Here is an 11,077-nt window from a genome sequence, read left to right as displayed (position 1 = left end):
GGACCTTTCAGTCTGCAGGCCGACGCTCTATCCACTGAGCCACACCGGTTTCAGCATGAACGCTGGCTCTTGCTGGCTCGCTGGATGCCGGGCCTGGGAGTTCTATTCCAGGGCGTCAGGGAGCGGGGGCCGGGGGCCGGGGGGCGGGAGCAGGCTCCTCATGGAGAAGGGACCTGGGCTGGGAGCTGGGAGCCGCAGACGGAGCCCGCTACTCCCTTCTCCCGGCTGTGGAATGGGGGGGAAACCCCGTCTCTCGGTCTCTGTTTCCGAACAAACAAACAAACAAACAAACAAGAAAATTTAAAGCGGCCAGAGAAACAGCCCCTAGTGATTCCCAAAGAGAGACTGTGACACGGTGGAATCCTGGCCGGTGTGGCTCAGTGGATAGAGGGTCGGCCTACGGACTGAAGGGTCCCGGGTTCGATTCCCACTCAGGGCACAGGCCCGGGCTGCGGGCTCCATCCCCAGTGGGGGGCGTGCAGGAGGCAGCCGATCCGTGATACTGTCTCATCCTGGAGTTTCTATCTCTCTCCCTCTCCCTTCTTCTCTCTTAGATCAATACAAAATATATTAAAAAAAAAAAAAAATAGAGCCGAAACCGGTTTGGCTCAATGGATAGAGCGTCGGCCTGCAGACTGAAGGGTTCCGGGTTCGATTCCGGTCATGGGCATGGACCTTGGTTACGGGCACATCCCCAGTAGCGGGTGTGCAAGACGCAGCTGGTCGATGACTCTCTCTCATCGATGATTCTAACTCTCTCCCTCTCCCTTCCTCTCTGTACAAAATCAATAAAATATATTAAAAATAAATAAATAAAAATAAAATTATTAGATTAAAAAAAAAAAATAGAGCCGAAACCGGTGTGGCTCAGTGGATAGAACGTCGGCCTGCAGACTGAAGGGTCCCGGGTTCGATTCCGGTCAAGGGCATGGACCTTGGTTGCGGGCACATCCCCAGTGGGGGGTGTGCAGGAGGCAGCTGGTCGATGTGTCTCTCTCATCCATGTTTCTCTCTTTCCCTCTCCCTCCCTCTCTATAGAAAAATCAATAAAATATATATTTTTTTAAACAATAGAGAGGGTTGTGGGCTGGACCCCCAACGTGGGGCGTGCGGGAGGCAGCCGATCTGTGGTTCTCGCTCATCATGGATGTTTCTCTCTCTCTTCCTCTCTCTCTCTCTAAAAATGAGCTTAAATAAAACCTTAAGGAGATTGTTTTGAAAAGGATCAAAGGAAGGAAGGAGGCCAGGCCGGGCGCCAGCGGGCGGCCTGGGGGAGGCAGAGGCAGGCCCAGCGGGGCTCTGGGCCGGGCCCAAGTCAGAGCTTTAGCTGAACCGCCCCGCCTCCCCCTGCTGCGAGCTTTTCCCCAGGGACGCGCCCTCCCCGCCCCCCTCCAACCCCAGCTGGAGGCACCGATTCTGTTTATACAGATTAACTCCAACTGACATTCCGACTCCAGGAACTATAAACTCTCCCCTTCCAAGGAAGATGAGCGGGCGGGGCCTGCCGGCCCCCACATCCGGCTCCACATCTGGCTGGCCTGGGGCGTGGACGCCTCCATGACCCCGCCATGACCCCGCCATGACCCCGCCATGACCCCGCCATGACCCCGCCATGACCCCTGGGAAGACAGGCCCCTCTCTCCTTGGCTCATTTATCTTTTTTCCTTTCGTGAATCTTCCCCTGAGGACATTTTTCTATTGATTTTTTTTTTTTTTTAAGATAGACTAGTTTTTTAAATTGCTTTTTTTTTTTTTTTTTTACATATATGTATATTTTATTGATTTTTCACAGAGAGGAAGAGAGAGGGATAGAGAGTTAGAAACGTCGATGAGAGAGAATCATCGATCAGCTGCCTCCTGCACGCCTCCTACTGGGGATGTGCCCACAACCAAGGCACATGCCCTTGACGGGAATCGAACCTGGGACCCTTCAGTCGGCAGGCCGACGCTCTATCCACTGAGCCAAACCGGTCCCAGCTAAATTGCTTTTTTACAGAGAGGAAGGGAGAGGGAGAGAGAGTTAGAAATGTCGATGAGAGAGAATCATTGATCAGCTGCCTCCTGCACACACCCCCCCACCCCCAACTGGGGATGTGCCTGCAACTAAGGTACATGCCCTTGACCGGAATCGAACCTGGGACCCTTCAGTCGGCAGGCCGATGCTCTATCCATTGAGCCATACCAGTTAGGACTTTCCATTCATTTTTAGAGAGAGTGGGAGAGAGAGGGAGAGAGCGAGAGAAACATCAATGAGAGAGAGAGAGAGAGACATCAATTGTGTTGCCTCCTGCACGGGCCCCTGTCAGGGCCCGGTGATAGAGCCTGCAACTGAAATATGTGCCCTTTAAAATATATATATATATTGATTTCAGAGAGGAAGGAAGAGGAAGATAGAAGCATCCATGATGAAAGAGAATCGTTGATCAGCTGCCTCCTGCACGCCCCCCACTGGGGATCAAGCCCACAACCCGGGCCTGTGTCCTTGACTGAAATCGAACCTGGGACCCTTGTGTCCGCAGGCCGGTGCTCCACCCACTGAGCCACACCGGCCGCGGCGTCATTTCCCGCCCCCCAGGATGGGTGGAGGACTCGGGTTTGGGGTAACATGGCCCGGGGTTCGTGGTGTTTCCCGCTGGCCCTTTCAAAGAGATGAGGGTGCCCGGCCGGCGAGCATCCATGGCTGAGCGTCAACCTGTGAACCGGGAGGTCACGGAGGTCAAGGGCACAGGCCCGGGTTGTGGGTTCGATCCCCAGTGTGGGGCATGCAGGAAGCAGCAGACCCGTGATTCTCTCTCATCATGGATCTTCCTCTCTCTCCCTCTCCTTCTCCCTTCCTCTCGGAAATCAATGAAAAGAAATATTTAAAAAACAAACAGCCGAAACCGGTGTGGCTCAGTGGGTAGAGCGTCGGTCTGCGGACTGAAGGGTCCCGGGTTCGATTCCGGTCAGGGGCATGGACCTTGGTTGCGGGCACATCCCCAGTAGGGGGTGTGCAAGAGGCAGCTGGTCGATGACTCTCTCTCATCGATGTTTCTAACTCTCTATCCCTCTCCCTTCCTTTCTGTACAAAATCAATAAAATATATTTTAAAAAAAAGAAAAAGAAAAGAAACATCGATGAGAGAGAAACATCCTCTCTTGTTGTGGGCTCGATGCCCTGTGTGGGGTGTGCAGGAGGCAGCCGATCCATGATTCTCTCTCGTTGTTGATGTTTCTCTCTCCCTTTCCCTCACCATTCTTCTCTGAAATCAGTAAAAATATATTTTTAAAAAGATGAAAAAAAAGAGTGGAAAGAAGGAAGAAAAGGTGGCCTGAGGGTAAGGTGACAGCAGGTTCTGGTGTGGCAGGGAAACACCCAAGGATTTAAAATAAATAAAAATTTTAATTGCCCCGGCCAGCGGGACAGCAACGTGGGAGCGAGGAGACACCTGGAAGGGAATGAGGGGGGACAGGAGACGCAGAGAAATGGAGGCAAGACAGGGTTCTGATCAAGCCTCGTGTCTTGCAGGGTAAAAGGATGTAGATATATAGTCAGGGAGAATGAGGGAGTTTCCTCCAAGGACATCAGCGGGTAGCTAAGCAACTAAACCGTAAATTCAAGAATAGTTTATCTTCAACAGAGAACATTCTGTTGTGCAGCTGTGTCCCAACCGCAGGATGTTCCATAAACAGAGCTTGAGTAATAGCTGTCATGGGCCAAAACCGGTTTGGCTCAGTGGATGGAGCGTTGGCCTGCGGACTGAAAGGTCCCGGGTTCGACTCCGGTCAAGGGCATGGACCTTGGTTGCGGGCACATCCCCAGTAGGGGGTGTGCAAGAGGCAGCTGATCGATGACTCTCTCTCATCGATGTTTCTAACTCTCTATCTCTCTCCCTTCCTCTCTGTACAAAAACAATAAAATATATATTAAAAAAAGAAAAAAGAAAAATAAATAGCTCCAATAATCATTAACTAATATTAAAATAAATAAATAAATAAATAAATAAATAAATAATAAAGCCTACGAGGGGACCCAGGATGGGGAGAAGGTAAGGGAAGAATCCATTCTTAGTACAGTAAATCCCAATAAATAGTTACAGACTTCTTGGCAAGCCATACAATGTTGCTCTCCTACTACATAAATTATTTCCATTCCACTGATAATGGCTATCCGAACAAGTCAGGGAAAACTGTTTGGGTAGGGGGCTGGCAAGGACCTTGTCAGCTTACATCCTGTCACCAACAGATCCCCCTTCCCTGTTTTTTTTTGTTTTTTTTTTTGTTTTTTTTTAATATATTTTATTGATTTTGTACAGAGAGGAAGGGAGAGAGATAGGGAGTTAGAAACATCGATGAGAGAGAGTCATCGATCAGCTGCCTCTTGCACACTCCCTACTGGGGATATGCCCGCAACCAAGGCACATGCCCTTGACCGGAATCGAACCCGGGACCCTTCAGTCCCCAAGCCGACGCTCTATCTATTGAGCCAAACCGGTCCCGACATAATAAAAGTAAAATTTAAATAATAACAAAAGTTCTAATATCAAAGTAATTGTAAACAATGCCAATGCAAAAACTGAATTATCTCTAAGTTATCATTTTTAAAATTTGAATGTTAAGAGCAAAACTTTGGCTATTAAAAAATTAGAAAACAAGCCGAAACCGGTGTGGCTCAGTGGGTAGAGCGTCGGCCTGCAGACTGAAAGATCCCGGGCTCGATTCCGGTCAAGGGCATGGACCTTGGTTGCGGGCACATCCCCGGTAAGGGGTGTGCAGGAGGCAGCTGATCGATGACTCTCTCTCATCGATGTTTCTAACTTTCTATCCCTTTTCCTTCCTCTCTGTAAAAAAAGCAATAAAAATATATTAAAAAAATAAAAAATTACAAAACAATAAGAGAGAAATTAAAACTATGGCTACGTTAACATTTTTAGCTACGAAATGAAAGGCAGTCTCTTGTGTTACTGATGTATATGTTCTCAGAGTCTTTTGACGTGGCTGCGTAAGACTTTGTAGAACACTGGCAGCTAACAGGTGCTGGCAGGAGTAGGAACATGATTGAAGAAGTATCTGCTGCACTTTAGTCGTTTAACTTCTTTTTTAAAAAAAAATATATATTTTGCCGAAACTGGTTTGGCTCAATGAATAGAGCATTGGCTTGGGGACTGAAGGGTCCCGGGTTCGATTCCGGTCAAGGGCATGTACCTTGGTTGCGGGCACATCCCCAGTAAGGGGTGTGCAAGAGGCAGCTGATCGATGACTCTCTCTCATCGATGTTTCTAACTCTCTATCTCTCTCCTTTCCTCTCTGTACAAAATCAATAAAATATATTTAAAAATAAAAATAAAAAAAAATAAAAAAATATATTTTATTGATTTTTTAATAGAGAGGAGGGGGGAGAGATAGAGAGCTAGAAACATCGATGAGAGAGAAACATCGATCAGCTGCCTCTTGCACACCCCCTACCGGGGAATGTGCCCGCAACCAAGGTACATGCCCTTGACCGGAATCGAACCTGGGACCTTTCAGTCCACAGACCGACGCTCTACCACTGAGCCACACCGGCTTCGGCTCTGCATCACAATTTAAAAATTTTTTAAAGTATAAAAAGTATGACTGAGCTTCTCTTGAGGTGACACATAATATCTGTCTCCCCACCCCACCCCCTTTTTTTTTTTAAATGATTTTAAGAGTATGAATGGCTTTTTCTACTATTGAGTGATATCTATTTGACCAGATTCGATTAGGTTTAAGTCTTTTGGGGATTTACCCCTAAAGTTGGCACGGGAAGGTGGGTAATATCCTGAGGACATTGTTTCTAATAAAATATGGAAATTGCCGTTCTCAAATAACATTTTATAGACTGAAAATTAAATGAAAAGTTCCTCTGAATTAATGTGCCTTATAGTAGCTGTTTTAATAATTTTTGCTATACTTACCATATAAGTACTATTACTATAGATTGATGGGCTCCATAGTGAAACCTGTTAAGGCATAAATAAGAGCTTGTATTTCTATTGAAATATAAGAGGTTTGAAGGACCTTGCTCCTCTGCTGTAGTATATCTATCTAGCCTTTCTAGAACTGGATCTATCTGTAAAAATGGTTGATACCTGAGATAAAAAATTTCTTTTAATGTGGTTGTTAATACTATTCTCTGTGTTAGCAATAAATCAAGCCTCTAAGCTAGGGTTCCCGGTAGAATATAAAATATTAAATATTTTGACTTCTATGTAGAAGGGTGTGTACACGGACCTTCCTTGCCCTTGGTCCTGGGCAACCTGTAGGAATGCACAGGTGCTGACTGCTATCATGGCAAGGTATCTTTATTTTAAAAATAAAGCAAACTTGCCGAAACTGCTTTGGCTCAGTGGTAGAGCGTCGGTCTGCAGACTGAAAGGTCCCAGGTTCGATTCCGGTCAAGGGCATGTACCTTGGTTGTGGGCAAATCCCCAGTAGGGGGTGTGCAAGAGGTCGATGTTTCTCTCTCATCAACGTTTCTAGCTCTCTATCTCTCTCCCTTCCTCTCTGTAAAAAATCAATAAAATATATTAAAAAAATAAATAAATAAAGCAAATTTATTTCTGAAATCACAAGCCACAAATGTTGCCCTGCCCCCAGCCCAACCAAAATGCAGGCAGCCACATACAGTTAGGATTCAATTATTTATAAAACATTGGCTTTTCATGTAACTTAATTTATATGACATTAATTATATTGTAAAAGCTAATTTATAAAGTAACTTAAGTAGGTACTTTTCATTTAAAAAAATAATGGCAAAGAAACTTATTCAGTAAAACTTATAGGTTTGATACTTTATTGGTTTGATCCAAAAGCATGGCTTTTATCTTTCTTGAAATTCTATTGCTGTTGAAAAATTTGGCTATATTTAAGAAATATATTGTTTTTGCCTTTCTTACAGGCGAAAACTTTTATAATATTTAATATATACCTATTAATTTTTATTTGATAAGGCTTTCCATGCAATTTCAAGTATATTAGATCTGTTTTAAAAAGTTTTCCTATAAGAAGAGAGAATAAATTTCTTGTATTACTCCGGGCCCTTGGAGCTTTCCAAGAATTATCTCTGTTAAGGCCTTGAAATTTTAACATGGAAAAAACCATCAAATAAATATCTACATATGATTTAAATATTTTAATACCTGTTATTATTATCTATTACTATCTTAAGATATCAATTAGATTTAGACTAATTTTTGTATAGAAAAATTTTTGGTGGAGATCACAGAATTAATCCTCTTTTTAATTAGATCAATAATAAGAAACTTATTTTGAATTCCTAATTATTAGAGGAAATATTTTATTTTATTTTCTTAAAAATAAGTTTTTATGCTTTAAGTATTTAATCACTACAACTCTATAATTTCTCCTAGTTTAATTTGTACTTTGAATTTTTAAAGCTGGCAAGTCAAATATATTTAGTAGTTCTTAGATTAATAACACTTTATATTTTTAAGAAAAATACAAGACATAATCAATGAATAGATTTAATTCTGTCCTCTAGGTTTTTTATAAGGCAAATTTAAACTTTAATTTTTATTTGCCAGTGGCTCTGGGAAACTAGGTTTTGTTTATTCGACTGTAAATTATCACATTCTTTAAGATGGCTTCTGGCAGGACACTATATGAACTGTCTGCTGGGGGAAGGGCTTTTACCCTTTCCTCCCTCAACAAAGGATGTAGCCAGTTACCTGGACTACTTAGATCTTTATAATTAATATATTATTTATTTATATTTCAATAATCTATGGGATTCTAGAATCAATTATAATTATTTTAAAGTATTTACTTTGGATAAATTCTATGACAGAGACAAATTTACTTATTTTCTTGAAGACCTTAAAAGTTAACTTTTCAATAAGGTTCGCTAGCATTTTGAAAACTACTCTTTATTATGGAAATGCAAATCTTGTTGCTGGAATTAGCTTGAATTTCTTTCAAGAAGATTTTTTTTTCCCCACCATTTTTTCTCAGGAAAAAGAATCAGCTCTGGGTTTTTCATTTCTGTAGCCCTTGTAAAGAGTTAAGTCTAGTTCAAGACCTATCTAATATCCGAAATCGGACGTGTGCAGATTTTGTCTTATACTAGCTTTCTCTTTACATGTGTCCAGATATCCCAGACGCATTTCTAAATTTTTAAAACTTTTTTATGGCGAGAAAGGAAAACTTTTAATTTAATATACTAGGAGAGTAGGCTTCTATATTGGATCGCCTCATGTCTCTCCCTTCCCCCACATCCTGCTTACTTCAGGGGAAGCATCAGCAACAGATCTGGCTGAATTTCTTTTCATGCTTAAAAGATAGATCTCAATTTTTTTCTTCCTTTTTGGCTTTCTGAAATAATAACTAATACCCAATTTGGCCAAGATTTGCATTTCCCTGCGAGTTCTCTTATAATTTTTAAACAAAGCATTAAGTAGTCTTATTGCAAGTAATTTTAATGTGGAAGAGCAGATAGCCCTGCCCTCTCCAGCTGCCTTTGAATTTATCTGCATCAGAGGCAGTTTCAGCAGTGGAGTTCCACTTACTACAGATTTTAAATTCCATACATATACTAAGATTCTAATTTCAACAAAAAACAACATTATTTTGTGATCACATAGACTTCAGCATTCACTCTAAAGAGCACTTTCACTTTGTCCCATGCTTTACTGACTGAGCTAGCCGGGCTTCCACGGTATATTGTTAATTTCCTCAGCTTTGCCTGTCTTTAATTCTTCGAGGTGGTGGATTAGTTCTTGATGTTCTTTTTCTAATTTTTTAAAAATATATTTTATTGATTTTTTACAGAGAGGAAGAGAGAGGGATAGAGAGTTAGAAACATCGATGAGAGAGAACCATCGATCAGCTGCCTCTTGCATACCCCCTACTGGGGATGTGCCCGCAACCAAGGCACATGCCCTTGACCGGAATCGAACCCAGGACCCTTCAGTCCGCAGGCCGACGCTCTATCCACTGAGCCAAACCGGTTTCGGCTCTTTTTCTAATTTTATTTGTTCTTTTAAAAATGTATTTTGTCCCAGAGCTGTTTTTGAGGGTCAATGGCAGGACACGCCAAGGCAGACGCACTAGGCATGGGGGGTATAGGGAGAAGGACACTGGGCTAGGGTTGGCCAGTCAGGATTATGGTATTTGGCTGCCTCCTCCTCAAGGTCAGCCTAGTCATGATCTCTTAAAATCATCAGAAACTGGGAGGACTTGTTTAAGGGGGGGATAAAGTTTCCTTTCCTTAGGTTGAGGCCCCGGAGACCATTTATCACTGGAGGGAGACGGGGCCCTGAGAATATAATTAGGGGATTTTTCTGGCCGCCCCTCGAGGGAGGCGCCTTGTTCCTGAGGTTTAGTTTGTGATTCTTTCTCCTTTTTAGGGAGAGGACTGTTATCCTCGCTGTCCAATGACATTGAATCTTCCTCCTCTTTGGGGTTTGGATTTTTAAACTTGGGGGAAACTTTTCTCTTTCTCCCTTCCTGCCTTACCACTTCTTCCCCTGCCTCCATCGCTCCTGCTACAACTGGATCTTTTTGTTTTTGAGATAAAATTTCATCTATGAGGTTCTAATAAGAGAAGGCAGTAATGGGGACCTTCTCCGGCCCAAAAGTCTGATAATAGTCTTTAAGGGCGTCCCCTACTGGTTTCCACCTCTTATCATCAATAGCACGCTCCTGTGGAAACCACGGACAAACATCCTTTATTTAAAAAATATATATATATTATTGATTTTGTACAGAGAGGAAGGAAGAGAGATAGAGTTAGAAACATCGATGAGAGATAGACATCCATCAGCTGCCTCTTGCACCCGCCCCACTGGGGATGTGCCCGCAATCAAGGTACATGCCCTTGACCGGAATCGAACCTGGGACCCCTCAGTCCCCAAGCCAACGCTCTACCCATTGAGCCCAACCAGTCCTGGCAAACATCCTTAATATAAACAAAATACTTTAACAATTGTTTTACAGAAACCTTTGCCCATATATATATATATATATATATATATATATATATTTAATTGATTTTGTACAGAGAGGAAGGGAGAGAGATAGAGAGTTAGAAACATTGATGAGAGAGAGTCATCGATCAGCTGCCTCTTGCACACCCCCCACTGGGGATGTGCCCGCAGCCAAGGTCCATGCCCTTGACCGGAATTGAACCCGGGACCCTTCAGTCCCCAAGCCGACGCTCTATCCATTGAGCCACACCGGTTTCGGCCATGCTGACTTATTTCTTGTCCCATAGTCGCTGTTCACTCACTGAGGTTCAGAAGAAGCGGCAGGCTCCCGGGGGGAGGGGTTTTAGGGGGATCGGAATCCGAGGGAGAAATCTTTTGTTTAGGCTCCTCGGGAATGTCAATGGAAACTGAAGGGCACCCCGAGGGGGGCGCGGGAATCCTCCTTAGGGGCTGTCTCTCCCGTTTCAACGACTTTTTGAATGTCCGGGTCATGGGAATGGACTTTTAGGACATCATTGATAAGATTCCAAAGCGAAAAGGCGGAGACCGGAACTTTTCCCGGACCAAACAACTTATAATAATCTTGTAAGGCGCTGCCTACGCAGCTCCAACATTTAATGTCAATTGTCCCCTCTTGGGGAAACCAGGAACAGAGCTCAGTGAGGAAAATAAAGAAATCTCTAAGATCTTTTCTCTTTTTTCTTCTTTTTAAATATATATTTTATTGATTTTACACGAGAGGAATTGAGAGGGACAGAGAGTTAGAAACGTTGATGAGAGAGAAACACCGACCAGCTGCCTCTTGCACCCCCCCCCCCCCCCCCCGGGGATGTGCCCGCAACCAAGGTACATGCCCTTGACCAGAATTGAACCCGGGACCCCTCAGTCCTCAGGCCGATTCTCTATCCACTGAGCCAAACCGGTCCCAGCAAAGATCTTTTTTCTTAACCCTTACTCCTCGCATCTTGAGGAATTCTTTAAGACTCTTTAAAAATATCTCATGGGACGAAGCCGGTGTGGCTCAGTGGTAGAGCGTCGGTCTGCGGACTGAAGGGTCCCAGGTTCGATTCCGGTCAAGGGCATGTACATTGGTTGTGGGCACATCCCCAGTAGGGGGTGTGCAAGAGGCAG

The sequence above is a fragment of the Pipistrellus kuhlii genome, unplaced genomic scaffold (assembly GCF_014108245.1).
Source record: "Pipistrellus kuhlii isolate mPipKuh1 unplaced genomic scaffold, mPipKuh1.p scaffold_m20_p_50, whole genome shotgun sequence".
Taxonomy (NCBI): Eukaryota; Metazoa; Chordata; class Mammalia; order Chiroptera; family Vespertilionidae; genus Pipistrellus; species Pipistrellus kuhlii.
This window is presented reverse-complemented; position numbering follows the sequence as displayed.